The sequence below is a fragment of the Microtus pennsylvanicus genome, chromosome 15 (assembly GCF_037038515.1).
Source record: "Microtus pennsylvanicus isolate mMicPen1 chromosome 15, mMicPen1.hap1, whole genome shotgun sequence".
NCBI classification, from domain to species: Eukaryota; Metazoa; Chordata; class Mammalia; order Rodentia; family Cricetidae; genus Microtus; species Microtus pennsylvanicus.
In genome coordinates, this window is record NC_134593.1 from 22,006,495 (window position 1) to 22,032,125 (window position 25,631).

Below are 25,631 nucleotides of genomic sequence, written 5' to 3' on the forward strand. Positions count from 1 at the left end.
TGCCAGGCGTTTCTGTGAAAGTGTGAGTGAGCCTATTCAAACAGACTTCGCCTAATGAGAACCAGAGAGGAGGCTCAGTGCGCACTGAGTGAGGTGGCAGGAAACGCCGGAACCGACCTTGTGCCCGGAGGTTACAGTCACTCACAAAGGAAAAGCAAGCAAGTTCCTATTTCCTGAGCTGACACTGAGCTGGAGGGATGCGGAAGTGGCACAGCCTCAGTCCTGAGGAGGAAAATCAAGGCAGGCAACAGGGAGAGTGTGCGCATGTGCAGGGGCCGAGGGAGCGCAGCGCCTGATGCCTTTGCAAGCAGCCCATGTGCTGTGCCATTGAAGTATGGGATGGACAAAGGCCAGAGATGGAAGCAGAGGTAAGCAGGGAGACAAGCCATGTGCTGTCTTCAGGACATAGGTAAACAAGCCCGTTGTTTATTCTGAGTGATGCAGAAACCATCCGTGTTTGTGGAGATACACAAAAGGATCTCAGCTCATCCCTGATGAGGATCAATGGCTGTGTGGAAAGGGACTAGGCAGAGGTATGAAAACCAAAACAGCGGTTTAGAAATATGGTGTCAAAGAATTTACTTATTTCAAATAATAGTTACTTGATTTAGATTAAATAAATGATACCTACAAGGAAATTAATTTATTTAATAATTAAGTTTTTGTTGGGACCAATTGGAGTCCTGGCCTTCAGCTGCTCTTCCCTGCTAGCGCCTTCTAATTGAAGTTACTACAAGCTGTGCCTTGCCTAGAGCATCAGAGGATGGGATTTTCACCTGTTGGCCTTTGACTGCTGGGTATTTAAGCCTCCATGGTGCTATTAAAAAAAAGGGCTTCGTACCAGTAATTGGACATCCGTGTGTCTGTCTCTGTGTGTTTTCTCAACCTCCAGCCCCTTGCCTGAAGCTCGCGAACTGGATTCTAGCGCATAGAGTGCAGAGGGGGTGGGGGCGGTGCGCGGCAAGTTTTAGTCCTTTGTCCCCAAATACATTAATAACTGTGGTAGTTTGAATGAAAATAGCCCCAGAGGCTTATAGGGAGGAGCACTAAAGGAAGGTCTGGCCTTGTTGGAGTAGGTGTGGCCTTGTTGGAGTGGGTGTGGCCTGTGTGAGTAGGTGTGGCCTTGTTGGAGTGGGTGTGGCTTTGTTGGGGTAGCTGTGGCCTTTTGGAGTAGGTGTGGCCTTGTTGGAGGAATTGTATCTCTCTGGGGACAAACTTTGAGGTCTTAGGAGCTCAAGTCAAGCCTAGTGTGTCTCATTCTCTTTCTGCTGCCTGAGGATCCAGATGTAGAACTCTCAGCTACCTCTCCACGCCGTACCTGCCTGCATGCCACCATGCTCCCTACCATGATGATGATGGACTAAACCTCTGAACTGGAAGCCAACCCCAATTAAATGTTTTTCTGCAGAAGAGTGGCTGTGGTCATGGTGTCTCCTCACAGCAATAGAACACTGACTAAGACAACAACCCTCAGTTAAGTAAAGACAAATGTTTTTGACCTCTGCGTCTGTTAACCACCCCTGTGCAGCACGCCTCTGTGCTGAAATTTTAAACGTGGGGCGTTTGTTTATACATGGAAGAATAACGTATATCCACACGTCATCTCGAGCCACCAGTACCAAATATCACAGAGCAGGTGCTCTAAAGAAGAGTCATTTATTCCACTCCATCTGAGAGGCAGACATCTGACATCAGTGTGTCTGCACTGCACGGGTCTGGTAGGAATAACTTCTGAGATAGCATGCTACCCCTATGTGGGGAGGAATGGGAATGTGTCTGCACCGCGTGGGTCTGGTTATCCCTATGTGGGGAGGAATGGGGACAACTGATTTTCTCCCTCAAGAACCTCAGTCCTGTCCCAAGGCTCTACCTGCATGATCTCGTCTAAGCCTACATCTCTCCTGAGCACTCAGTTCCCAGGACCATCACACTGGTGGTCAGTGTTCTGGAACCAACTTACAGACTGGGATGGGGGGTAGAGTTCCCATCTCCAAAGTCAGGAAAGCAATGGCCAATAGTAATTTCTGATTGCCAGAATATATGAAGTTCTGCATCTTTGATTTGTGTTTGTTTTCCAAGTTTGATTTACGGATCCTATACTCATATTTATAAAACACTAGATTATTAAAACAGAGAGATGCAATCCTGGCTTGAAAAAAAACCAAACCAAACCAAGACAAAACTCAGAGAGATGGCCTTCATTTGTGAGAGAAGAGGGATGAGATTGTTAGTAGAAAGCTTTGGGTGACATATAGCCCATCGGCAACAGAGAAAATAGCTGTAAGTTACATTCTTTCAAGCAAACTCCTATAAAACTAATGAAAATTACTGTTCCTTATTATAGTGGCTGTCAGTCTCCAGCTCCTTTTCAAAACAATTCTCATAAACTTGAATCTTTTCTGCTGATATTCTATTTTTAATCTGTATTTTTGTCTTTTATTTTTTTTAAATGAATCCACTCTTCCATGCTTTTTCCCTTGAGTTCTGGGTTAAAGTAGGCATGAGATTCCTCCATTACTTCTGCTGTCACTAAAAACAGATCTTGGAAGGAGACAGTATATACAACACTTCTTATATGGCTCATCTCTTAGTCTCCTGGAGTGAAGACTGGCACAAAAAATACCTAAAGGAACGAAGCCAGAAACGTCAATGATCCCTCCACAAACTAAGGAACATTCTCTTGTCGAGGAAGACAAGTGCAGAGAAAAGGGTTGTTGATTTGACATTATCCTGGGAGTTCAGTCAATCAGGACTTTGCTGTAGTAACAACTAGCTCCCAAATTCTGGTAATTTCTTGCCCAATGTGTCTATCTCATTGGAATGGAGTTGCCTATCCTGTTGGCTCAGGAATCCATGTTCCACAGCCACAGCCTCAAACACCATTGGTTGTCATGCCAGGACAAAAAGGCATCCTGCCTGCATGGTCCCAGATCAACAATCCCACACTCTGGTATAGAAATAGAGACACCATTTCTCCTTGTAACTGTGTAGCCTTTCCCACCCAACTCAAGAACAAGCTTAAAGAGAGAGATCTGAAGATATATTTTGAATAGCACTGCTGTCTATAAGAGACACAGTCTAGGCTCACTCAACATATACAGGCCAGTGTCCAATGTCCACCGCGTCCATTTGCAGCATTCCCGAGTCCTACCTTGTGTCACCTGTGGGCTCCCCTGCTTCAACTGCCTAAAAGTACAAACAAAGGAAGCCTGCTGCCTCAGGAGGGAGGCGTCTAGGTTTCAGACAGAGAGGTACATGGTCACGGGGCATGATTGACATAGCAAAGAAGCCTTCACAGGCCTTCCCGCCCTAGCCAGCTCAGCTCCTTGGGATGTGCGTGTGGGCGCTAGTTCACCAAGTCTAGGGGAGCCAGACACTGCGCTGCATCAGACACGAGGGTTGAGTGTTCTCTCCTTTAGCCAGGACAGGTTCTGTGTTCAGAGAGCTCCTGTCTGCCGCCAAGCTTCCACCCTAGGCCAGGGCAGCAGCTGTGTGTTTCTGACCTAAGGCTTATGAGTACAAAGGAACTGGCCAGCCGTGAGATTCAGAAGGGAAAGCCCAGCCGATGCCTTCGTGGTAGACCAAGAGAGAGCAGAATTGAGAGTGTGACAAAGTACGCCAGGAGTGGGACAGTGGTTAGGAAAGGAAGGAGCGGGGCTCCTCTGCCTGGAGTCTGCAGGTTCGTTAGCTGTGTTGATCTGGCTGCACAGATGAAGGAAAGAGAGCGGGACTTTCTTTGCGCAACCCTGACCCGGCAGCATTTTGTTCATTTCACCAAGTCAAGCAGTTATTTTTCCAGTTTGGGGATAGGCTAAAGATGGTAAGAGAACCCTGATCATCACACTTCTGAAACAGACGAGGCTAGCTTTGGTAATTAGAATCGGAGACCACAGCTGTAATTAGGAACAGCCACTCAGCCCTCCTCCAGGGTGCGGTGCCCCTGCCTGGAGAAATGGAAGGCACAGCCAGCACGCTTCTGGCACAGTGATCCCCGCACGTGACAGAGCAGAGCTCACACGTGATCCATGAATCTGACCGCAGATGAGAAAACCTGATGTTTGCTTCTAGAGAGCCTCCTGACCTGGTCTTTTCAAACATCTTTAAATTTTGGCCAAAACTTTCATGATTTGAAAATGCAATTTTAATCCTTATTTAAAGCCTGATGTATGTCCAAGGAAAATTTAAGTTAAATAAAAAAAGCAAACCAAAAAACACAGCTTTGGCTGCGTTAAAATGGAAGCCCTGCTACATGCAAGGTTCTGAGGGTCTTGCTAAAATAAAAATTCTCCGTTAACAGTTTTCACATGGGGACCGAGTCTGACTTCTAACGTAAGTCCAGGACAAACAGGCACATCTAAGGGGGCGGGCGTGCAGGGAGTCAAAGCCCCTGAGGGCTCTAGAAGTTGCAGCTAAGCCCTGGGTATCATCCTGTTGACCTCTGACCACGGCACTCGCTCAGGACCTGAGAGATACCAGCCCTTCCTTGGGAAGGGAGTAACACTGTATTGGGCTTTGTTGAGAGATGGGGTGGGCGGGCAGGAAGCGTTGCATCTTTTGTCTATTACAAATACGGAATTGGTTATTCTGGAGACAAACAAGAGTTGCAATGAACTAACATTTCGGTACCCTGGTCATCTTCCAGGGAATGTTGGCCCTCTAAGGTATGGGTGAGAACTATGTGTACAAGGTATTTCTAGGCTCGAATGAATTCTCCAATATAGACTCTAAACATGGATTACATGTGGTTTAGTATGTTGCTTCTTAGAGACTTTAATGAGATAATGTGGATTATATCTCTCGGAGACAAACATACAGCAGGAAACATTCTCCGAAAGCAGTTTCCAGGAATCCTCCCTTATCTTCCTCCCCTGCCCCAGGGAGGCGAACAGGACAAAAAGGCTCTGTTGGCACTCAGCTCCTAGGACACAGCACCAGGAATCAACATCACTGAGCTTCTCGAGTCTTCCTCCCCATCTCTGAAGCTAACATGGTGGAAGAGTTTGTTTTCTAGATCTTTCCCTGATCATGTGAGCAGTTTGAACCGTATTGATGAGTTCACAAACACTAGCCTATAGATTCCTTTAAACAAATGCTAGATGTTTCTTTCAAATGTCTTAAATACTGTAGCACCACGACCACATCGGCCCATCTCCATAGGTGAAGACTAAGAGTCCCTTGCATGTAAACGGAAGGAGCCGAGGAAGAAGAGGACGGGCAGGCAAGGCTTTAAACCCCCAGAAGAAACACGTTTCTCTCACTCCGGGTCACTTGTTATAAGAAATTTCCAGCTGACTGATTTGGCTAAGTCTGTCTCAATAAGCCTAAGATGGTTGAGATTCAAGCACCTAAGAAGGTAGGCAGAGAGAATACAGGACAAGGGGACCAGGAGGGCAATGGTTTCTCTGGTTCCTGTACCTAGTGAGGATAACACTCCCTGGGAGACCACAGGGTTTTCTTTTGAATTCAGACTGAGGCTTACAATTTTGGTTTTCTGTAGTTCTGCTGTGAGTAATCAAGAAATAACATTTCACCACGTTACCAACTGAAAGCAGTAGGCAGAGAAGCTCCTAATCTATTCAGTGGCTGCACCCTGGAACTCTGTTGGCTTTCTTTGGGAGGATTAGATGAAGAGATGGAGCAAGCGAAGCCTGTGGGTTTGTGTGTTTCTTATGTGGTCCTGAATACCTGGGATTAGAGATGGATGGGTTTATGAGCTGCATAACAGTAAACACTGCACTTAAAAATGGTAAAATAAATAAACAATAAAATAAAAATATAAACAGCTAAGAACACTGACTACTCTTGCAAAAGACCCAGGTTCAGGACCCAGCCTATGGAGGCATTATAAATCCAGTTCCAGGGAATATTATACCCTTTGCTGGCCTCGGTGGATACTGCATACGTGTGGTACATGCACTGAAGCGGCCAAACAGGTAAAATAAAAATATGCTTTAAATGGCAAAAATAACGAATCATCCTTCTATTGTGAGAGGACACACATCCCAATTTTTTGGTGATCAGAGCTGGCAGGGCAATGTAGTTGCTGTAGCTACTGCAGTAAGACCTCATTGCCCACGAATAAGCAAAGCAAGAGACACGCAGCCCAGAGGAAACGGAAGCTTTTGTTTGTTGTTCTTCTCGACTAGCACCATCCACGGGCTTTCCACACTGGAACACGGCCTGTCCCGGTTACAAAGCCATCTCCCAAAACAGAAAATTAAGACAAAACCTTTGTTTTGCCAACTTGAACTTTGCCAACATGTAAAACTTTAGATAGTGTAGTAAAAAAGAAAAAAAACTACTTATAATACTTAATTTACTAATTTCCATAAAATAAAAATTACATTATATATACTCGTTGATGTGGAAATCTCACTTTATTCTACGCTGGCCTGCTGCCTGTGTCATACACATCTTGGCTATACTCAACTTCACCATCATTACAAACCCCTCTGGATTTTTAATGATTTCCTAAAATACAATATCTTCTCTGTGACCCCAAGGGCTTGTACCAAAGGCCTTTTCAACCTTAAAGATTCTGCTGTTTCCAGAAGTCCCAACTCAGAGTTCTCAGAGTGATTCCCACCAGCTGGATGCTGTCTGTCATAGTTTTGAAACTCTTACTCCTTGAACAAGGAGTTTACATCTTCATCTTGTTCTGGGCCATGCAAATGAAGTAGCCAGTCTAGATGATCCAGCCTGGGCAGAAATAAAAGTTAGTTTAAACTCTGTCTCCTGAGAACCGTAAGTCTACTCCAATCATGACCATTCAGAATGATTGCTATACTATAATTCATAGATAGGATAGAAAGCAAAACACACAACACACATACACACACACATAACATGCTTTTTGTGCATTTGTGACACTGAGGATCGAACTCGGGGTCTTGTATGTACTGCACAAGCACAGTAGCACTGAGCTACATCCCCAGAAACACATGTTTTTTTCGAGGCAAGGTTTCTCTGTGCAACCTTGGCTGCCCTGGAACTCATTCTATAGTCTAGGCTGACCTCGAACTCACAGAGATCTGCCTGCCTCTGCCTCCCAACTGCTGAAATTTAAGATGTGCACCACCACTGCCCGGCTAAAATGTGAGCAAAGCTAATGGATGACGGTTACCATTAATGGGCACACTCCCAGGATACGTTCATCTTCTCCCACGTCTGACAGTGTCACAAAATACCTGACCATAAATAGCTCAGCAGGAAGTTGCAGTCCTAAGCGCCACTGAGACCCTGTGACAACACAGGCAAAGGCTGTGAGGCAGAGGCCGCTCACCTCATGGCAGACAGAAAGCCGAGAGAGCAGGCCTGGATTCCGGAGTTTCCCTTTCTACCTTCTCTCCCCTCAGTGAATCCTCTCTGGAAGCTGCTTCACTGACACCCCCAGAGACACACTTTTCTACTCTCCAGGACACTTTTCATTCACATTAAGTTGAAGTCAAGACTCCTCCAGTCCTGGCTTAGGCCGCTCCTCACTTAATCCGCCTGTTGGCCTGACTCTGTTCATTTCACCCTCAAAACGAATTTGAATAAAGCTTTGACAAACCAATTTTTGTTACTATCATTTTTGTGGCTATTCCCACACCTAGTTTCTACTTCTTTCCCCCAAAAAGTACCATTCTATCTCCCTGGGACCCAAACACACTAAAATTATAATTATTTGCTTATTTACATAAAAAGCATTAAAAAGTAACTTTTTTAAACTCTGAAAAAGATAAATCAAAATGAACTACTGTACTATCCGTACTACTACATGTACTATGGTCCTGTAGTGCCTGTACTATAGGACGGTTGGCAAGCCAGGCAAGGGGCTGGATATGAAAACACACACACAGACACAGAGAAACCGGCCATCCTTGAAGCCCCTTGAATCAAGAACGCAAACTTTATTGTGGTCCAGGGAAGTTTATATAGGGTTGCCTTAACAAATGGCCACACCCTAACTCTCAGCTGCAAGCCCACCAGAAGCCACTTCCCTGCCATCAGGAACTCCTGAGGGTCTCGTGCTCAGAGCAGCTGCAAACATAGGAAAACAAGTTGTTTGCTCAGAGCAGCTGAAAACATAGTTGTTTACAGGAAATTCAGGGTCTGGGGGTTCCACAGTCCCCAACAAATTAATTAAAAAAAAACAACAAAAGGAAAAGAAGAAAAGGTGAAAAAAGAGGGTGAGAAGACAAAAGAGGAAGGGAAGAAAAAGGAGGAGAGGAGGAGGAGAAAAGGAGGGGAGAAGGCAACAGAAGAAAGAGAAGAGGAGGGGAGGATAAATGGGGACAGAAGAGGCAAATGGGGGACAAGGTGGAGAAGGAAGGGAAAGGGGTGGGGGATGAGGGAGCAGGGGGAGGAGATGGAGAAGGAAGGGAAAGGGTGGGGGATGAAGGAGGGGGGAGGAGGTGGAGAAGGAAGGGAAAGGGTGGGGGATGAAGGAGGGGGAGAGGAGGGGGAGAAGGAAGGGAAAGGGTGGGGGATGAGGGAGCAGGGGTAGGAGGTGGAGAAGGAAGGGAAAGGGTGGGGGATGAGGGAGCAGGGGCAGGGAGAGAAACAGCAGCATCTGTAGCAACAGTCTCAGGGATACACGTCTAAAGTGTGTGTCACTAGAATCCTAAAATGAAGAGAACAAAGCAATCCTAAGCGGGGTAGGAGATATACTTTTATAGACAGATGCAGCTCCATACGCTCTAAGCAGAGCAAACATAGAGGCATCATACCCTTACCTGGAAGTCATAAAGTTAAAAATAGATTGGAAGTAAGACGACAATAAAATAGGGACTATAGGTGGTATCTGAGAATGCTGGGGTTGCTGTATGAGAATCAGATAAAGTGGACACCTAGGACAGAAAATATTATCATAGCCAAGAGGGAAAATTCAGGCTGATAAAATGCCCGCAGGGAAGTAAATCTTCTAGTCATTGGTGTGCATGCAGCTAATAATAGAACTTGGCAATGTCTGAAAAAATTAAATAATACTGACAAAATTAAAGAAGAAATGGCCAATCCCATGTTCTGAAAACTTGGCACTTCTATCTCAAACATCTGCAGGAAAATCAAACAAAAACCTCATTAAGACAAAAGATATGACTATCGTAGTCAAGCACCTCACTTAATTGGTATTATAGATCACATCATCAAACAGCAGAAGAAAAAACATTTTTTTCCAGTGCACATGTTCATCAGAGAGATTTTATTATTAACCTTAAAGCAATTCTTAAAAAAATAACTGACATTAAAACCATGTAGCATATGCACACATACATACTATCCAGACTATATAAACAGCTCAAAAATATAAATATCAAGGGGACAAGTAATGCAGTCAGTAAATGGGGAACGAGCCATAGGGACACTTCTCAAAGAAGTGTGGATGCTCAGCAGGCACATGGAGAGTTTGCTATCCTGGGTGACAGGCTGAGACAGAACAAACTATCCCGAGATTCATCTCCCCTCCATCAGAAGGACCTTCATCAAGGAAGGAGGAAAACAAATGCTGGAGAGGATACAGGGGGAGAAAACTTCCTGCAGGGTTTGTGAGAGAGCAAGTTAATACAGCCACAGGGTAGCCATGGATGCCCCGCAAAACCCTGACAGAGCCGCCATAGGACCTAGCTGTACCAGTCCTGAGTACATGCACAGAATCAGTTAGAATGCAGCAGAGATACTTGCACATCCTATCTCCCAGCACTGTATACGTGTAGCATTGGTGCAGAACCAAGTCACAGTCACGGGCAAACGTAAGAGCTGGAAAGACGGAGCAGTCTGAAATAGACACAGGAAGTGGCTTAGGGGTGAGCAAAGACTCCTTAGATAAGACCATGTAAAAGCTAAAGTGCATCAATTAGATTCATCAAAATTAAAACTACGTTCATAAAAGGCATGGCATTTCTGAAATGAATAAGCAAGCACAGATGGTAGAAATCTCAAATATGTATCTGACCAAAAAACACTGTCTTCTGGGATATATACAATGCTATAACAGTGGCAAAACACTGTGACCAAGGGAGCTCAACCAAAGAAAGCATTCAGTTGGGTTGACAGCTCCAGAAAGCTAAAGTCCATGATGGTAGAGCCAAGGCATTGCAGCAGGTACAACTGAGAGCTCACATCTTGATCTACGAGCAGCAGGAAGGGAGACACTGGGAATACTGTGGGCTTTTGAAACTCAAAGCCCGTGTCCCCAATAACATACCTCCTCCAACAAGGCCACACCTCTAAATCCTTCCTAGACAGTTCTATCAACTGAGGACCAAGTTGATTCAAATTCTGGATACTTATGGGGGACATCTCATTTAAACTACCACACAGAATGATATAAAGACGGCAACCCAATAAAAATGTGGTGGGGGAGGGTTTGAGCAGATGCTGAGGAAGAGCTATGGGGGAGGGCTGATAAGCACATGGAAAGGCATTTAACATCTGCTGATCAGGGAAATTCCATTTTAAACCACAATATCCTTACATAATCACTAGCATAGCTAAACTTTTTAAATATTAGGGAATGACAAAGAACAGCAGCACAACCGGTACTCTTGTGCTTTGTTGGTGAGAGAGCGGAAAAGGAAAGCCCTTCTAGGACAGTCTTATAGATTCTGATAAATCAGACTGTGCCTACCTTACAACCTGACAGTTCTTGTAAACATGCTCTCAAGAGAAAGGAAATATAAATTCATAAAATATACTGTATAAAAAAAGCTAAACACGCCTTTTTTGCTTAGCAACCAAACCCGGGTAACAACCTAAATACGCATCAATGAAAAAAGATGAACTATAGCATAGTCATTCAGATGCTCCTGAGAAACTGGTACATTCAGATGCTTTCTGCTACTGTGATAAACACCATCACCAAACGCAATGTGGGGGAAAGGGTTTATTGCATCTTGCAGGTCATAGTACACCCATCAAGGGATGCCGGAACAGGAATTCAGTCAGGAACTGAAGCAGAAACTACAGAGGGACACAGCTTCCTGCCTTGCTCCCTGTGGTAGTTTGAAAGAAAACGACCGCCCAAAGGAGTGGCACTATTGGGAGATGTGGTCTTGTTGGAGTAGGTGTGGTCTTGTTGGTGGAAGTGTGTCACTGTGAAGGTGGGCTTTGAGGTCTCATATATGCTCAAGCCATGCCCAGTGAAACAGACCACTTCCTGTTGCCTGCCTATCGCGATGTATAATCTCAGCTCCAGCATCATGTCTGTCTGCATGCCAGCATACTGCACCCTGATAATAATGGACTACACCTCTGAAAATGTAAGCCACTCCAGTTTATTTTTCCTTAATAAGAATTACCATGATGGTGGTGTCTCTTCACAGCAATAGAAACCCTAACTCAGAGACTTCCCTTGGCCTGATCAAACAAAATTCTTAATACATCTCAGGCTCACCTACCAATAAATGGTGCTGTCCATAGTGGGTTGGCCATTTACCCATGGACATGACCACAGGTCAATCTGATGGGGTCGATAGCTCAATTAAGAAGGTTCACTCTTCCCAGGTATCTCTAGTTTTGTGTTGAACTGATAATAAAACTAATAAAACAAAAATATAACTGGTATGAAAACTAAACAAGAACAACCTATCAAAGCAATATGGTTAAATTTGAAATATGTTGAGAGAAATGGCTAAAATACATGTTTGCAGACACCACTTCTGTGAGGGTCTGGAGTAGGCAAACCATACTGTAGTGACAAAAGTCTTTACAGTGAGTGGTACCTTGAGAAAAGATGGTTGGATTGCTGGTTAGGTACATAGAGAACTCGGTGTGGCTCTAGTGACTTTGTGTGTTTTGATCGTGGTGTCGGGGCACAGGTGTATGGATTTGTGAACACTGATCAATTGACGGCCTTCAGATTGATGCATTTTATGTCATCCAAATTCATTGTACAGGAAATAAAAATATCCCCAAACAAGCATTGGACGCCCATGAATAAGTAATAAGTCCAGTCAATAAAACACAAGTTTAAGTATTTAGGGAACAGTGTCTTCATGATTGCATCTGACTTGAGAGAGTATAGGTAATAGATGGATGAAAGATTGATCGATGGTAGGCGGAGAGTCAGCTGAGGCTATTCAGGATGCTGATGACAGAATCTCCATGGTGACTTTTCCTTTGGTCAACTTTTCTATGTCTACGTTTTTCCTAATACACAGACCTCAACCTTAACCACTCAGTTGTTTAGAATCCAGATCCACAGACGATGACTCTTCCATTTGACACTTACACACAGTATAGCATCACCAGCACATGGTGATAATAAAAAACAGATCAACTTCTATTTGAGTGTATTATTGTTTCTGCATTCTCAATAGCAACTCACACACACCCTTATTGCCTACACCCAGGGTGGGCCCTCTCATTATATTCTCTTGGTACACCAAAGCATAGTCACAAGAATCCAAGCCAGACATGCCTGGTTCCCAAGCCCTTTCCATTACACACCGCCCTGCTAGCTTCACTACCAGCTACACAATGATGACAGAGACAGGATTATCGCCTACAAGGAGAACATAGTATAATGACACAAGACAACGGTTATAGATTTTCAAATAACACACTAAGAAAATGGAAAAGCTTCTTGGGAATTGTCATCCCTAAGGTATACTCTTCAGAAATTCCCACAGGCGAGTGTCCCATTGTTCATAAGCTCATGTCCAAATTATTTTTATTTATTTAATTATGATGATGATGATGATGATGATGATTTTGATTTTTTTTCAAGACAGGGTTTCCCTGTGTAGCTTTGGAGCCTGTCCTGGAACTTGCTCTGTAGACCAGGCTGGTTTCGAGCTCATCACCGGTCTCTGCCTCCCAAGTGTTGGAATTAAGGGTGTAGGCCACCACCACCTGACTCAAATTCTTTACCACAGCCTAGACCCTCTGTGAACTGATAGCGTCTAAATTTCTGTACCATCAGTGTATTGCTGAGTCTGTCTTATTCTGTGCAGACAGAATGCTGCAGGGTCACAGTGAACCAAAGGATTGCTTCTTACAGCTTTGCAAGCTGGGTTACAAGATTGGGTGGGTGGGTTCCGCATTGTCAGGACTTTATTATGGCATTATCCTGTGTTGAAAGGTGAACGAAAGAAAGATGGGCACACACACACACACACACACACACACAGAGAGAGAGAGAGAGAGAGAGAGAGAGAGAGAGAGAGAGAACATGGCAGAGAGATAGAAGAGGTGTAAGCACCTACTCCAGAATCAATGCCATTAATACCTGTTGGAGGTAGAACCCTGTGGTCCAGCCACCTATGAAAGTTCCTGCCTCTTAATGCAATTGTTATGGCAATTCAAGTTTAACAGAAGGTTTAGAACAGACAAATATTCAAACCACATACCCTATGGCCATTGAGCATGCGGCACGCGTGTACACACACACACACACACACACACACACACACACACACACACCAGTAGTCTACTTCCTGTTTTTATTGTACTCCTTCCTGCCTTCTGGCTTTCCCCAGGCAGTTCCTTCTTCCTTGAAGGTTCCTCCCATCTCGTCTAACCTAATCCTTCTTCTCTTGTGTAAATCTAGCTATCATCTAATGTGATCGGGATCTATATTTGATGTGTTTCTGACAGTAACCCCTTGGAGGGAGCAGAGGACACCCTGAGTGAGTCAAGTCTTGAGTGAATGTGATTTTGACACATGCACAGTCTGCCTAGGACTCTGAGACCAATTGGCCCATGCTACACTGGCAAAGCCATCACCCACATGGGCCAGGTTCAAGAAAGATGACAAAGCTTTCCCCAGGAAAGAGAGTTTATAAAGAACTCCTGATGTTCCAGCCTGAGACGTTCACCCACAATGACTATCAACCCATCTCCCTGTGCTATACCTAATACACATGCTAAGGTCCTGGGCTGCAGCTGTTAGAACTCCACCTGCTCTTAGCAGTGTGTGTGTGTGTGTGAGTGTGTGTGTGTGTGTGTGTGTGTGTTTGTGTGTGTGTGTGTTTGTGTGTGTGTGTGTTTCCTGTATGCATTCCTTCACCACCTCTGTCAGAGTTCCAGGACCCAAGCTGTTCAGGTCAAGGCAATGCAGGAGGCAATCAACAAATATTTGCCAGGTAAATAAAACCTACAGATGCAGGGAAGTAGATGAATCCATAATTGGGCAAAGGGTGGGAACGTCTCACCGTGTTATATGAACTGAGGATGGGAAGGAATAGAGGGAAGCCAATCTCTGAGTCAAAAGCCCAAGGGAGGAGGAACGAAAAGGCAAAAGGATGCAAGTGTCAGGCATTTCCTGGTGTTCAAGTGTTTAATGGAATTTTTAAAGTCAGCTCTCCAGAGGCTCTCGTAGTTGGCCGGCAGGAAAGTGGGTGTGAACTGTGTCTTCTAGGAAGGATGGAGAAAGTGTTAACAAAACTTCTCACCAGCTACATCTGTGAGGATAGCTTCTAAATGGTGTTCATTTTCTGCTATTTTACAACCCCAAAAAGGCCGAAACTGGTTTCTGGTCAGAATCCCAAGGCTTTCCACTTTCTCACTAACAAAGAGCAGCCTTACCTTTGCATCTTATGACCAAATATGTAGATCATGTGACTCTAACACCCCAGAGTATGCAGAGCTCCCCCAAAGGATTGGCACGGAGAGCAGAGAGAAGTGGAGGGAGGTGAGACTTTGTAATCGAGACCACGTTCATTTCTGCCCCATTTCCTGATGGAACGTGGGGGCCTGCTTTGCAATTTCAAAGCTCTGCCAAACGTGTGTGTGCATGCAGACTTTAGCCCTGCACTGTTTAAGTTTCTGTTTTTGGATCCCTTGACACATTCCATTCTAATGATAAGTGACTATGTGAACAATGGACTCTAACCCAATACACACAATGACCTAGTCACCCAGCGGCAGATTGTTCTTCAACACTGGGAGTCCTGTAGGCAACTTTCTGTAATAAGGGATAATCAAGTCATTTTGTGTTCATGGCCGCAGCAAAGTTACAAATTTCTCAGTTTTTCCCATTGGCTTTCTTGTCAACTAAGTCTGAATTTTAATTTCTGGATAGCTGTAAAATTAGGGTACCAGACAACTGGAGCCCTGCTGAGTCCCATGACACACTAAGCAGACACTGCTATTCACTCCCCACGACTCATTCCACCAGGCCCATCACTACCGATCAATTGAGATTGTACCAGAGTCGAAATCTATTTGCTCTCCTAGAACAAGACAGCCCCATAGTTTACCACAGCTAATCTCTGAAACAGTGGTTCTTAACCTTCTTAATCCTGCCACCCTTTAATCCAGTTCCCATGTTGTGGTGACCTCCAACCATAACATTATTTCCATTGTTACTTCATAACTGTAATTTTGCTACTGTATGAATCATTCTTTCCTGTGTTTTCCGACAGTCTCAGGTGACCCTGGGAAAGGGTTATTAGACCCCTGAGGGGGCCATAAAGTGCATGTTGAGACATACTGCTCTAAAATCTATAGCTGCGAAGTAAGCCTGTACAAAGCAATAGCCCCCAACTCAGAAGCATATCAATTTATAACTTTTTTTTTTGAGACAGCAGCTCCCACATAACCCCATCTGTCCTGGAAGTCACTTTGTAGAGCAGGCTGGCCTCAAATTCACAGAGATCTACCTGCCTCTGCCTCCTGACTGCTGAGATTAAAGGCACGCCCGGGATTTATAATGTTTAAATTTAGGGACCTTTCTAAATATGCACAGATTGAATAAGAGCAAAAATAATTTTACTGAGAATCCCTGTTGTGTTTTTATCAAACTTCTATCGTACAAGTAAATGAACATCTGCATCTTTTTTTTGTACCATACCAATGCTTAAGTAAAAATCCACTAGACACCATGTGTCCCTGTCCACTATCTCCACTACTTCTCCATTCTTCCTGAGGTCGTGGAGATGCTTGGGTAGTCCTATCCCAGCACTCTGTGTAACACGACCCTCGGTGCCTGCCGCTCTCCCATCAACATCTCCCTCAAGGAAGAATGAATCAAGTCAGCCAAACTGATGTATACACAATACCTATCAGCTCACTGATTATATGCTTTGGCTTCGTTGTGGACAATGCTCCAAATCAAAGAAACATGTTACCCTGCAGCAGAAGTGTTTGTTTCCCAATGACAAGGGTTAGAAAGCTGTCGGGGAGAAGGCGTGAGGAAAGGAATCTTCTCAGGCTCCCTAACTCTCCTCTAAGGATGATGGCCAATCCCGCCCTCTTTGAACCAGCTCCTTGCCTTCTGCAGGTATTTTTTGCAAGCATGTGGTGCATGGTTTGTGAACAACCCAAACCAATAAGCCAAGTACCTGGATATATGAAGAGGGTTGAGCCCTACCCAGATTTCAAAATCAGAAACGATGTGTCGGGAATGTGTAAGCTCCCTGCTCACCAGGAGAGCTCTCATGCCCGAAGGAATTTGAGGAACAGCTCCTTCAATGAAAGCTTGGCAGAGCTAGCTGTATTAGTATTTACATTCTTCTAGTTTTATTGCTGTTTCCCAACAGGATTGTAAAGTGCCCGAGAGTAAAGACGAGATTTCATATTTTTAAAACTCCCCAACGATATTCTTGCTCTATATTTTAAATGATATCTCTATTTGAGCAATGTTTCCCATTTAATATTATAAAAGAACTAGTATTGTCATCAGAGATGGGGAGAAATCAATGAAGTAGACATTCACTGGGTATTTAAATTTCATATGAATTAAACAAGCACAATAACTTTTTCTTTGCCCAAATTTTACCCCTTTCCTTCCTAATGCTGTGACCCTTTAATACAGTTCCTTATGTTATGGTGACCCCCCCCAATCATAAAATTATTTTATTGCTACCTTATAACTGCAGTTTTGCCACTGTTATGGATCACAGTGTATATATTTGATATGCAGGCTATCTGATATATGATCTGTGAGGTCAAGCCCCACTGGTTGAGAACCACTGCCCTAGGGCTTGCACGGGGGCACCACACAGTGTGTGCAAACCATCAGCACTTTCTTTACTACGGCGCTATGACTTTGTTACACGGTAGCAGCGGAATGATCGCGTCTAGCACTGGCCGCGGTGACCGCACATAGACGTTCGCTCTGCACACAATTCCTACTCAAGTGAATTCAAGCAACATTTTCTCTGTTCTGATTTACATCAGTTGTCGCAGGGTCGGCTAGGAGATTTTTGGCGCAATGACAGTAGTTCCGTACAATCAATGAACCAATATAAGAGAAACATTTAATGTTCTTAAACCTTTTTCTGTAAGAGTGTTTGCTCTAAAGTTTATGTTCTTGTGTGTCATTTGAAATCAAAGAGACTTGTACCTTGCATGTGTGTGTGTGTGTGTGTAAACCCTAAAATGACGTATACAAACAACTCAGAGTTTTTAAAGAACAAACAACACCTTCAATTGGCCCAAGGAGTATATGCTTGTTGGAGGAAGGAACAGTTTAAAAGCTACCACTGGAAGCCACACTCTGGATCCGAAGTTTCTGCGTATTTGGTGTGGTTTGCAGTCTTCCGACCCAAAGCATGAAGATGGTGCACTTGCAGGCAGCTATGGAGTAGCTGGGGTCAGTTAGGTCCTTAGTCAGGGTAGCCCGGGGGCTGGTAAACTACCCAGAAAAAGGCAGACCAGAAATGAATTGGTCTTTGTAGGCCACACGATTCCTGTTGTGGCTCGTCCACTGGTGTATGAAGGCAGCCATCGTCAACACATCACACAGAGAGTGAGGCTGTGTCTCAATAACAGATGCCCAATAACAGCAGATCAGTCACCAGGGGCTGACATTCCCAGCATGCAGTGTGGTCAACACTGAAAAAAATCTGTGCTTAGGACATCAGTAGAGTCCAGATGCACTCCTTCACCTTAGGGTAATTCTCATGAGATGCTCCTAAAGGGGCTTCTCATGGTGAATATCTTCCTTTAAAATATTCCCGTAGCTGAATCATTATTAGAATCATTAAGATAAAAAGAGAGAGAACAGAGAGGTAGAGAGTTGGTGGGAAAGGAAGTGGAGACATAATGGAGGGACGGGTGGGCAAGGGAGAGAAGGGAAGAGAGAAGAAGAATTAGTTTCTCAGGAGATAGAAGCTGCTTATGCAGGCATGGTCTGTGCAAGCCTGCAGGGCAGAAGGGGTCTGCTGACAGGGCAGCTGAGATAGTAACGAGGTCTCTGCAGGCAGCGGTCTGTATACTGTAAAGTACCTGGCAAGCAGAGTGCAGACTCTGGAAACATGAGAGCTAAAATTTAAGAGTCTGCTGCGCTACCAACTAAACTAGCAGGCGTCTGGGAGCCAAGATTTAGATGCCACTGACTGATCTTCGGCACACTGCTTCATCCACCACCCCCGTGTTTTCCTCTGTAAAATGTAATAAGAATGCCTCTCCTTGCAAGATATGTAAAAGCAATAAAATGATCTTGAATATTTTCTATAATATAAATGTCCAGTAAATGGAATATTTTGATATCAACTAGAAATGAAAAGTACAACCAAAGCAGTACTAGCTGCTATATACACTGTTGCTGTGATGAAATATCTCAACCAAGGCAGCTTACAGAGGAAGGTTTACTTTGGATTATAGCTCCAGAGAGTTAGAGGCCATAATGGTGGCGGCAACATGGCAGCAGGCAGCCAGAGCGGGAAGCTGAAAGGTTATATATCAAACATATGTGTTGAAAGATATTTGATTACACTGTGTAAAGATATGCCACTGTGCTTACTTTGATGAAAAGCTAAATGGCCAAGAGCTAGGCAGGAAGTATAGGCAGGACTTCCAGACGGAGAGCTCTGGGAAGAAGAAAAGGGGAGTCGCCGACTGGAAGCAGAGGAAGTGGGACATGCAGGGGGGAGAGGTAAAAGCCATGAGTCATCTGGCAACACACAGACTAAGAGAAATGGGTTAATTTAAGTTACAATAGCTAGCGAGAAACAAACCTTAGCTAAGGCCAAGCTTTCGTCACTAATAAGAAGTCTGTGTTGGTATTTGAGAGCTGTCTGGCAGAACAGAGAAAGACTCATTACACATATGCATAAAACAGAAAGAGCCAACTGGACACAGGCAGGGTTATGAACTCTCCCATCTCCAACAGCTACTTCCTCCAACCAGGCCACACCTCCTAAACCTCTCTCCACAGTGCCACCAACTGGAAACCAAGTGTTCAAATGTCTGGGCCTATCAGGAACATTTCTCATCCAAACTGCTATAAAAGTCCCAGAAGAAAGAAGAAGAGAGTGCAAAGCCCATGGCACCAGGCTTCCGCTTTAGAATTCCGTTCTCCTGCTCTGGTCATTTCATTCAGCATGTTTCTCAAGCACCTCTCACACTGGTGTCTCTGCAGAGTTTCTGTTCTGAATATGGACAATTTCTCACTTCTAAGGAGAGAAAGTTGAGAAGAGCTGGGTGCTTGTACTTGTGGGTAGTGACTACATTTGAGTGGCAAACCAATTTTGTCCTTTTTGGGTTGGTGATACCGGGGATGACACTTACAAGAGAAAAAAAACAACAACAACATTGTCTTCCCTCACCAGCTGCTGCCTATGAGGCTCTGCCAAGGCGCAGATTGCTGGAAGACTAGGGAAAGATGAAGGATAGGTGCTTTGGTTCCTACCTGCCTCCTGTGACGTCAGCATAGCCATACAGACTTCCTTGTCCTGGCGGCATCTATGTGTCTGCAGTACTCTGCCCTCCAGTCACCCTTGCTGCTCACAGACACCCACAGACAGCAGAGAAAACCCCACACCGTCCTCCCACACTCTCTAATTTACCTTCTCTGCTCTATCCGTTTCTCCTGTTTGCTTCTGCTTCCCTAACATCTGATCAGTGGTACTTATTAGACTTATTTGAAATTGTAGGAATTGCTGGTACGCTTTTTTTCTTTTTTTTTTAAATCATTTATATATGTTTCTTTTTGTTTTGTCTTTTATTTGTTTGGGGTTTTTTTTCTTGTTTTTATTTTTTAGGGAGAGAGAACAGCACATATGTCCCATAGTGGATGTGTGTGGTACTCGGAGGACAACTTTCTGGAGCTGATTGTCACGTTCCACTCTGTGGCTTCTAGAGATGGAGCTCAGGTCTTCAGACTTGGTTGCAAGCACCCTTATCCTCTGACTGCCTCACCGGCCCTCAGTATGGTTTCCATGAACTGACAGGCCCCTGGCTGTGCATGCAATTAAAGGGTAAGTCATGAGGCGTATTACCAGTTCCACAACTTCTCTCTGTTTCAGGGAATGGGCTTTGTAATCGTGCGTTTATAAGGGAAGAAAACCAACAAGGAAAGACTTTAAAAAAAAAAAATACAAGAGAGAAAAACTAAGAAGCCAGTTAAAGCTGACCCTGAAATGTGCCCCCCATCAAGACATCCCTTTCATTACTCTCCACCTCTATCCCACCCCAACCTAATCCCTCATGTTCCCACCCTCCCCCAGTTTGCCCAGGAGATCTCTTCTATTTCCATTCCCAGGGAGATTCATGTGTCCCATCTTGGGCCCTCCTTGTTATCTAACCTCTGTGGATCTATGGATCCACGATTATACTTTACCTTACAACTTCTATCAATTTATGAATGAGTACAAACTATATTTGTCTTTCTGGGTCTGGGTTACCTCACTCCGGATGACTTTTTCTAATTCCACCCATTTGCCTTCGAATTTCATGATGTCATTGTTTTTTAACAGCTGCTTAATACCCCATTGTGTAAATTTACCACATTTTCTTTATCATTTCTTTGGTTGAGGAAATCTATATTGTTTCTAGGCTCTGGCTATTACAAATATGGCTACAAACAGAGTTGAACAAGTGTCCTTGTGATATGATTAAATATCCTTTGGGTACATGCTCAAGAGTGGTATAGGTTATATATATCCTCAAAAATTCTACCAGGGAACTCCTACAGCTGGTAAACAGCTTTAGTGAAATGACTGAATACAAGATTAATTCCAAAAATCAGTATCCTTTCTATATTCAAATAATAAACAGGCTGAGAAAGAAATCAGGGAAACACCATCCTTCACAATAGCCACAAACATAAAATATCTTGGAGTAACTCTAACCAAGCAAGTGAAAGAGCCGTAGGACAAGAACTTCAAGTCTTTGAAGAAAGAAATTAGAGAAGATATCAGAAGATAGAAAGATCTCCCATTCTCATGGATTAGTAGGATTTACAGTAAAAATGGCCATCTTACCAAAAGCAACTCATGGATTCAGTGCAATCCCCATCAAAATTCCAACACAATTCTTCACAGACCTTGAAAGAAAACTACTCAAATTCATATAGAAAAACAGAAAACACAGAATAGCTAGACCAATCCTGTACGATAAAGGAACTTCCAGAGGTTTTACGATTCCTGATGTCAAGCTCTGTTATAAAGCTATAATAACCAAATAGTGGAACTTTCTCACTAATTTGTATAGCTCATTCTTTCTCAGGCATGCTCTGTAACTCGGAGGTCTACCTACAACTTCATGGAGGGCATAGCACATTGGCTTCAGCCTTTCTATATAATATTTTATTAATTCTTTGAGAATTTCACATAAGAATGTAATGTATTGTGATCATATTTCCACTCCACTCCTCCCGCTAGCTCCTCCAGATCCACCCTGACCCCTCTCAACTTCCTGAACTCCTTTTTCTTTTTATGACCTGCCTAGTCCAGTTTGTGTTGCTCATAAACTCATGGGTTTGGGCCATCCACTGGAACTTGATCAATACACCAGAGGCCACGCCCTTAAAGACAACTGGCTCTCTTTCCCCCTGAAGCCACCATCTAGGGGTGGGTGCTCATGAGTTGTTGACTGGCTTGACTTTGCACAGGTCTTGTGTACCCAACCACAGCTGCTCTGAGTTCGGGAGTGCCGCACTTCCATCATGTCCAGAAACCACTATTTTCTATAGATAGATTCTTTGGGACCTCTGGCTCTTTCACTCTTTAAATCCCCTCTCCCATGGTGATCCTGAACCTTGGGAGAAGAGGGGTGATACAGATGTCACATTGATAGTCAAGCACTCCACAGATACTTGTCCTTCTGCACTTTGGCTAGATATGAGTCTACATCAAACACCGTCTACTGTACAAAGAAACTTCCCTGATGAGATCTTGGAACATTATCCTATGGGTAGAGTGTACATACTCAGAATTTAGAAGATAGTTTAATTCTATGTCCAGTTAGCAAAAAAAAATAGTAATAGCCTCACTCCTAGAGCCTATGAACACCCCAGCTACCAGTTATTGGCCAGATTTATAGTACCAGGTATGCATTTCCTCAGAAATTGGTTAGTTACCCCCTAATATTCGTTCCAGTATTACACCCATGGGCATATTATTGCCGTTCCCAGAGTTCACAGCTAGGTAAGACTACTACCAAATATTCTCCCTCAGCATCCCATAAAGGGTCTTACAGTCCTATGAACGCTAACCAGAAGCAGAAATTCTTGGTCAGTCAGTACCGAATTGATTTCTCCATGTTCTCTGACTGATGTCTTTGGCAGTAGGGTCTTACCATCAAGTTCCAGTGGGCAACCAAGAGCTCCATGGTGGTACCCTGAATTTGGGAGGTGGGAGGTCCTGTGGAACCCTAGGGTGGTTTGAAAGAAAATGGCCCCCAAAGAGAGTGGCACTATTTGGAGGTATGGCCTTGTTGGAAGAAGTGTGTCACTGTGGAGGTGGTTTTTGAGGTTTTATGTTATGCTCAAGATACCCCTCAGTGTCTCAGACCATTTCCTGTTACCTGCCTATCAAGATGTAGGACTCTCAGCTCCAGCACCATATCTGCCTGCACGCCACCATGTCACACCATGATAATGGACTAAACCTCTGAAGATGTTAGCCAACCTAATGAAATGTTTTTACTTTACAAGAGTTGCCATGGTCATGGTGTCTCTTCACAGCAATAGAAACCCTACCTAAGACAGACCCCAGAGGTATACTCTAGGGGAAGCATTCCACATCTGACACTGTGTTTCTGATCTGTGATTTCTGACAGGACCATAGTCCCTATGTAAATTAAAACATATTAGATAGGGAGATAGAGAGTTGATAAAATTGTGGGTTTCCATGTGTATTTCCAAACATCCTCGGCGGTAGTTAGCCCTACCCTGGGTCTCTCCTTCACTCCCCCTGCCTCCCTCTCCTCCCCCCCTCTCCCCACTTAGGCTCCCTCCCCGTTATTCCCCACATCACTGTGTGCTATGATCAGTCTCTCGACAGTTTGTTCCTCCTCCTCCCACAGTGGCCCCTTTCTAGTTTTCCGGGTTCGACAGAGACTCCAAATTAAACACGGAGCTAAACCCAAGAGCCACATATAAGAGAATGCGCAATGTTTGTCTTTCTGGCCCTAAGTTACCGCACCTAAAATAATTAAGTCATGTGTTTTCACGAGGACTCTCAAGTCGGAGGTTGGGGAACTATGTAACTTGTTTTCAAGTTGAGCATCTGTATTACAGATAAGGGTGGTGTGCAGAAGGGGTGATACTTTATATAAAAATGTCAGTTATGTTAATGACACTCTCAACTTCAGATTTTTTTAGAAGAAAGAAAGCATTCTCTGCAGGTCCTCTCTATTTCTGTCTGTGTGTGTGCGCGCACAAGTGTACATGTGTTTGAACTCAAGACATGAAAGCATGAACTCAGGGTGCTTTAGAATCACAGAACTTGGGAAATTATGGGGTTTTATTTTTTAGTCAGGTTCTCATTATACAGCCCTTGCTGGCCTGGAACTCACTGTGTGGACCAGTCTGGTCTTGAACTCATAGAGATCTGTGTGCTTCTGCCTCCCAAATGCCAAGATTAAAGTGCCGGTCACTATGCCTGACTTAGATTAAGATATTTTACAGGGTATTCTCTCTCACCCACCTCAGTTTATGGCTAAAGAAATTGAAAAGTGTTAGAGCCCAACACAACCATCTAGTTCATGCTAGATAGTTCTAGAACACAGGCTATTTTAGCTGGAGAGATAGCTCAGCTGCCAGAGGACCTGAGTTGTGTTCCCACGCGAGCAATTAACAGCTGTAACTCGGCGAGCAATTAACAGCTGTAACTCCAGTTCCCAAGAATCTGACGGCCTCACCTTGCCTCCAAAGCCACCTGCTTGCCTATAGTGCACATAAATACACACAAGCAAATGTATACACACGTAAAAGAATAAATCTTTTAAAAGAATGTGTGCTTTTGTGGCTTTGCTCCATCCCTCATATGATTGCCTCCGTCGCTCTTACAGTCACCAGAATAGGTCACCCTTCGCCTGAGCTGGGTGTCTGCTAGTGATGGTTTTGTATTCACACACACACCCCTGCTCCATTTGGAAAGATGGGAGCTGTACACTTTGACTTCAGCAGTTGAATGGGACATTGTTCGATGGAACCGTGTGGGCGGGGAGGCTAACAAACAGTCAGTTGCCAACTCTGAAGCAAACCTGCTCTCTTTATCACCCGATGTCGTTTCTGACGTAATGAGCATGGCTTCCAATTTTCCTTGCAAATGGGTACACCGGTGACCATGGCAACTGGCGTGCTTCAAAGATGTCCTGTTAAGACCTTTGAAAGGCCACAGACATTTATATGAGGCGGGCACGGCCATGCCAACTAGCGCCTAACAAGCACCCAACTAGTCAGTGTTCTTCAAAATCAAGCAGCCTCGGAATAACATTTGTGGTTCATTAAATAGAAATGAATAGGGGTCCATTAGGAAGGAGAAAGGGGAGTGTTTTATATACAGCTGTGTCTTGAGGCAGCACAGAGAATATTCAAACAGCTGCACGTGTGTGGAAAATCTGCCTTTCCTTCCTCACCATCATTTCATCTCTGCCCCTCCTCCCCTTTTCCCTCTCTTTCTTTCTCTCGTATAGGTTTTCAGGAACTCGGTCGTGGGTTCCGACGCTGGCCAACACAGGAGTCTTGCCTTTTCCTTCCTGCCGCTCGGTAGGACTTTTGTATTTTTAAGTGTTCTCGGCTTGTTGGTAAACTGCACTTGTGGAAAACAGATGCATTCTGTCTCTTCATGATGAAAGGCATGGGGCTCGTGGCTTAGTACTGTTAGAGAGGAAAATAAACTTTTAAAACTCTGTGCCTGCCTGGAATGAGACTCTAAAGGTTAAAAAAAATTGAAAGATGAATTGTGGGTTTTGGTGCAGCTAAAGAGGAAAGAAAAACAAGAAGAGATTCATAGAATCTCTTGGGACAGTCTTTCCTTGGGTCCCCACCCACCTTTTAAGAGATTTTTTTCTCCTTCATTATGGAACAGAAAAAGGATCTGGTGGGGGGGTGGGCGCTGATGATAGAGGCTGGGAATAGAGAAAAGAAATACTTCTTTTTTTGAGCCATTAGTCAGCATCTTAAGCTCATACCTTTCTGGGGCAGTGGTCTGTTTTAGCTCTTTGACAGATGAACCTACAAGCATTAATCTTTTTGAGAATTTTACACATGAGTACTGTACTCAGACGATGGGTGCTCAGAGAAGAGGTTCAGCAACATGGGCTCCACCTTGTGTTTTTTCCTCCTGAAAAGCAACCCGGTTCCCCCAGGAGCCCAGCTTTTCCAAGACTGTCTTCAGAAAGGAAAATATGCTGGTCTAATTCTCACCCTCTCCCTTTCATTTGCAGAAATAGTTAAATATTCACCAGCGGATTCTCCAAATGGTCCAAGAGCCTGCATTATTCAGAAACCTGTGAACTACAAAGAATTCAAAGAT

The 25,631-nt window shown here is 44.1% G+C and overlaps 1 long non-coding RNA gene across 1 annotated transcript; it reads left to right on the top strand.

Annotated features, from left to right (window-relative positions):
- The first annotated feature begins 287 nt into the window (after positions 1 to 287).
- On the top strand, positions 288 to 25,631 carry LOC142835490 (uncharacterized). The gene is made up of 3 exons (XR_012907897.1): positions 288 to 368; positions 19,911 to 20,126; positions 25,543 to 25,631. It is a non-coding gene; the product is annotated as an uncharacterized LOC142835490 (long non-coding RNA).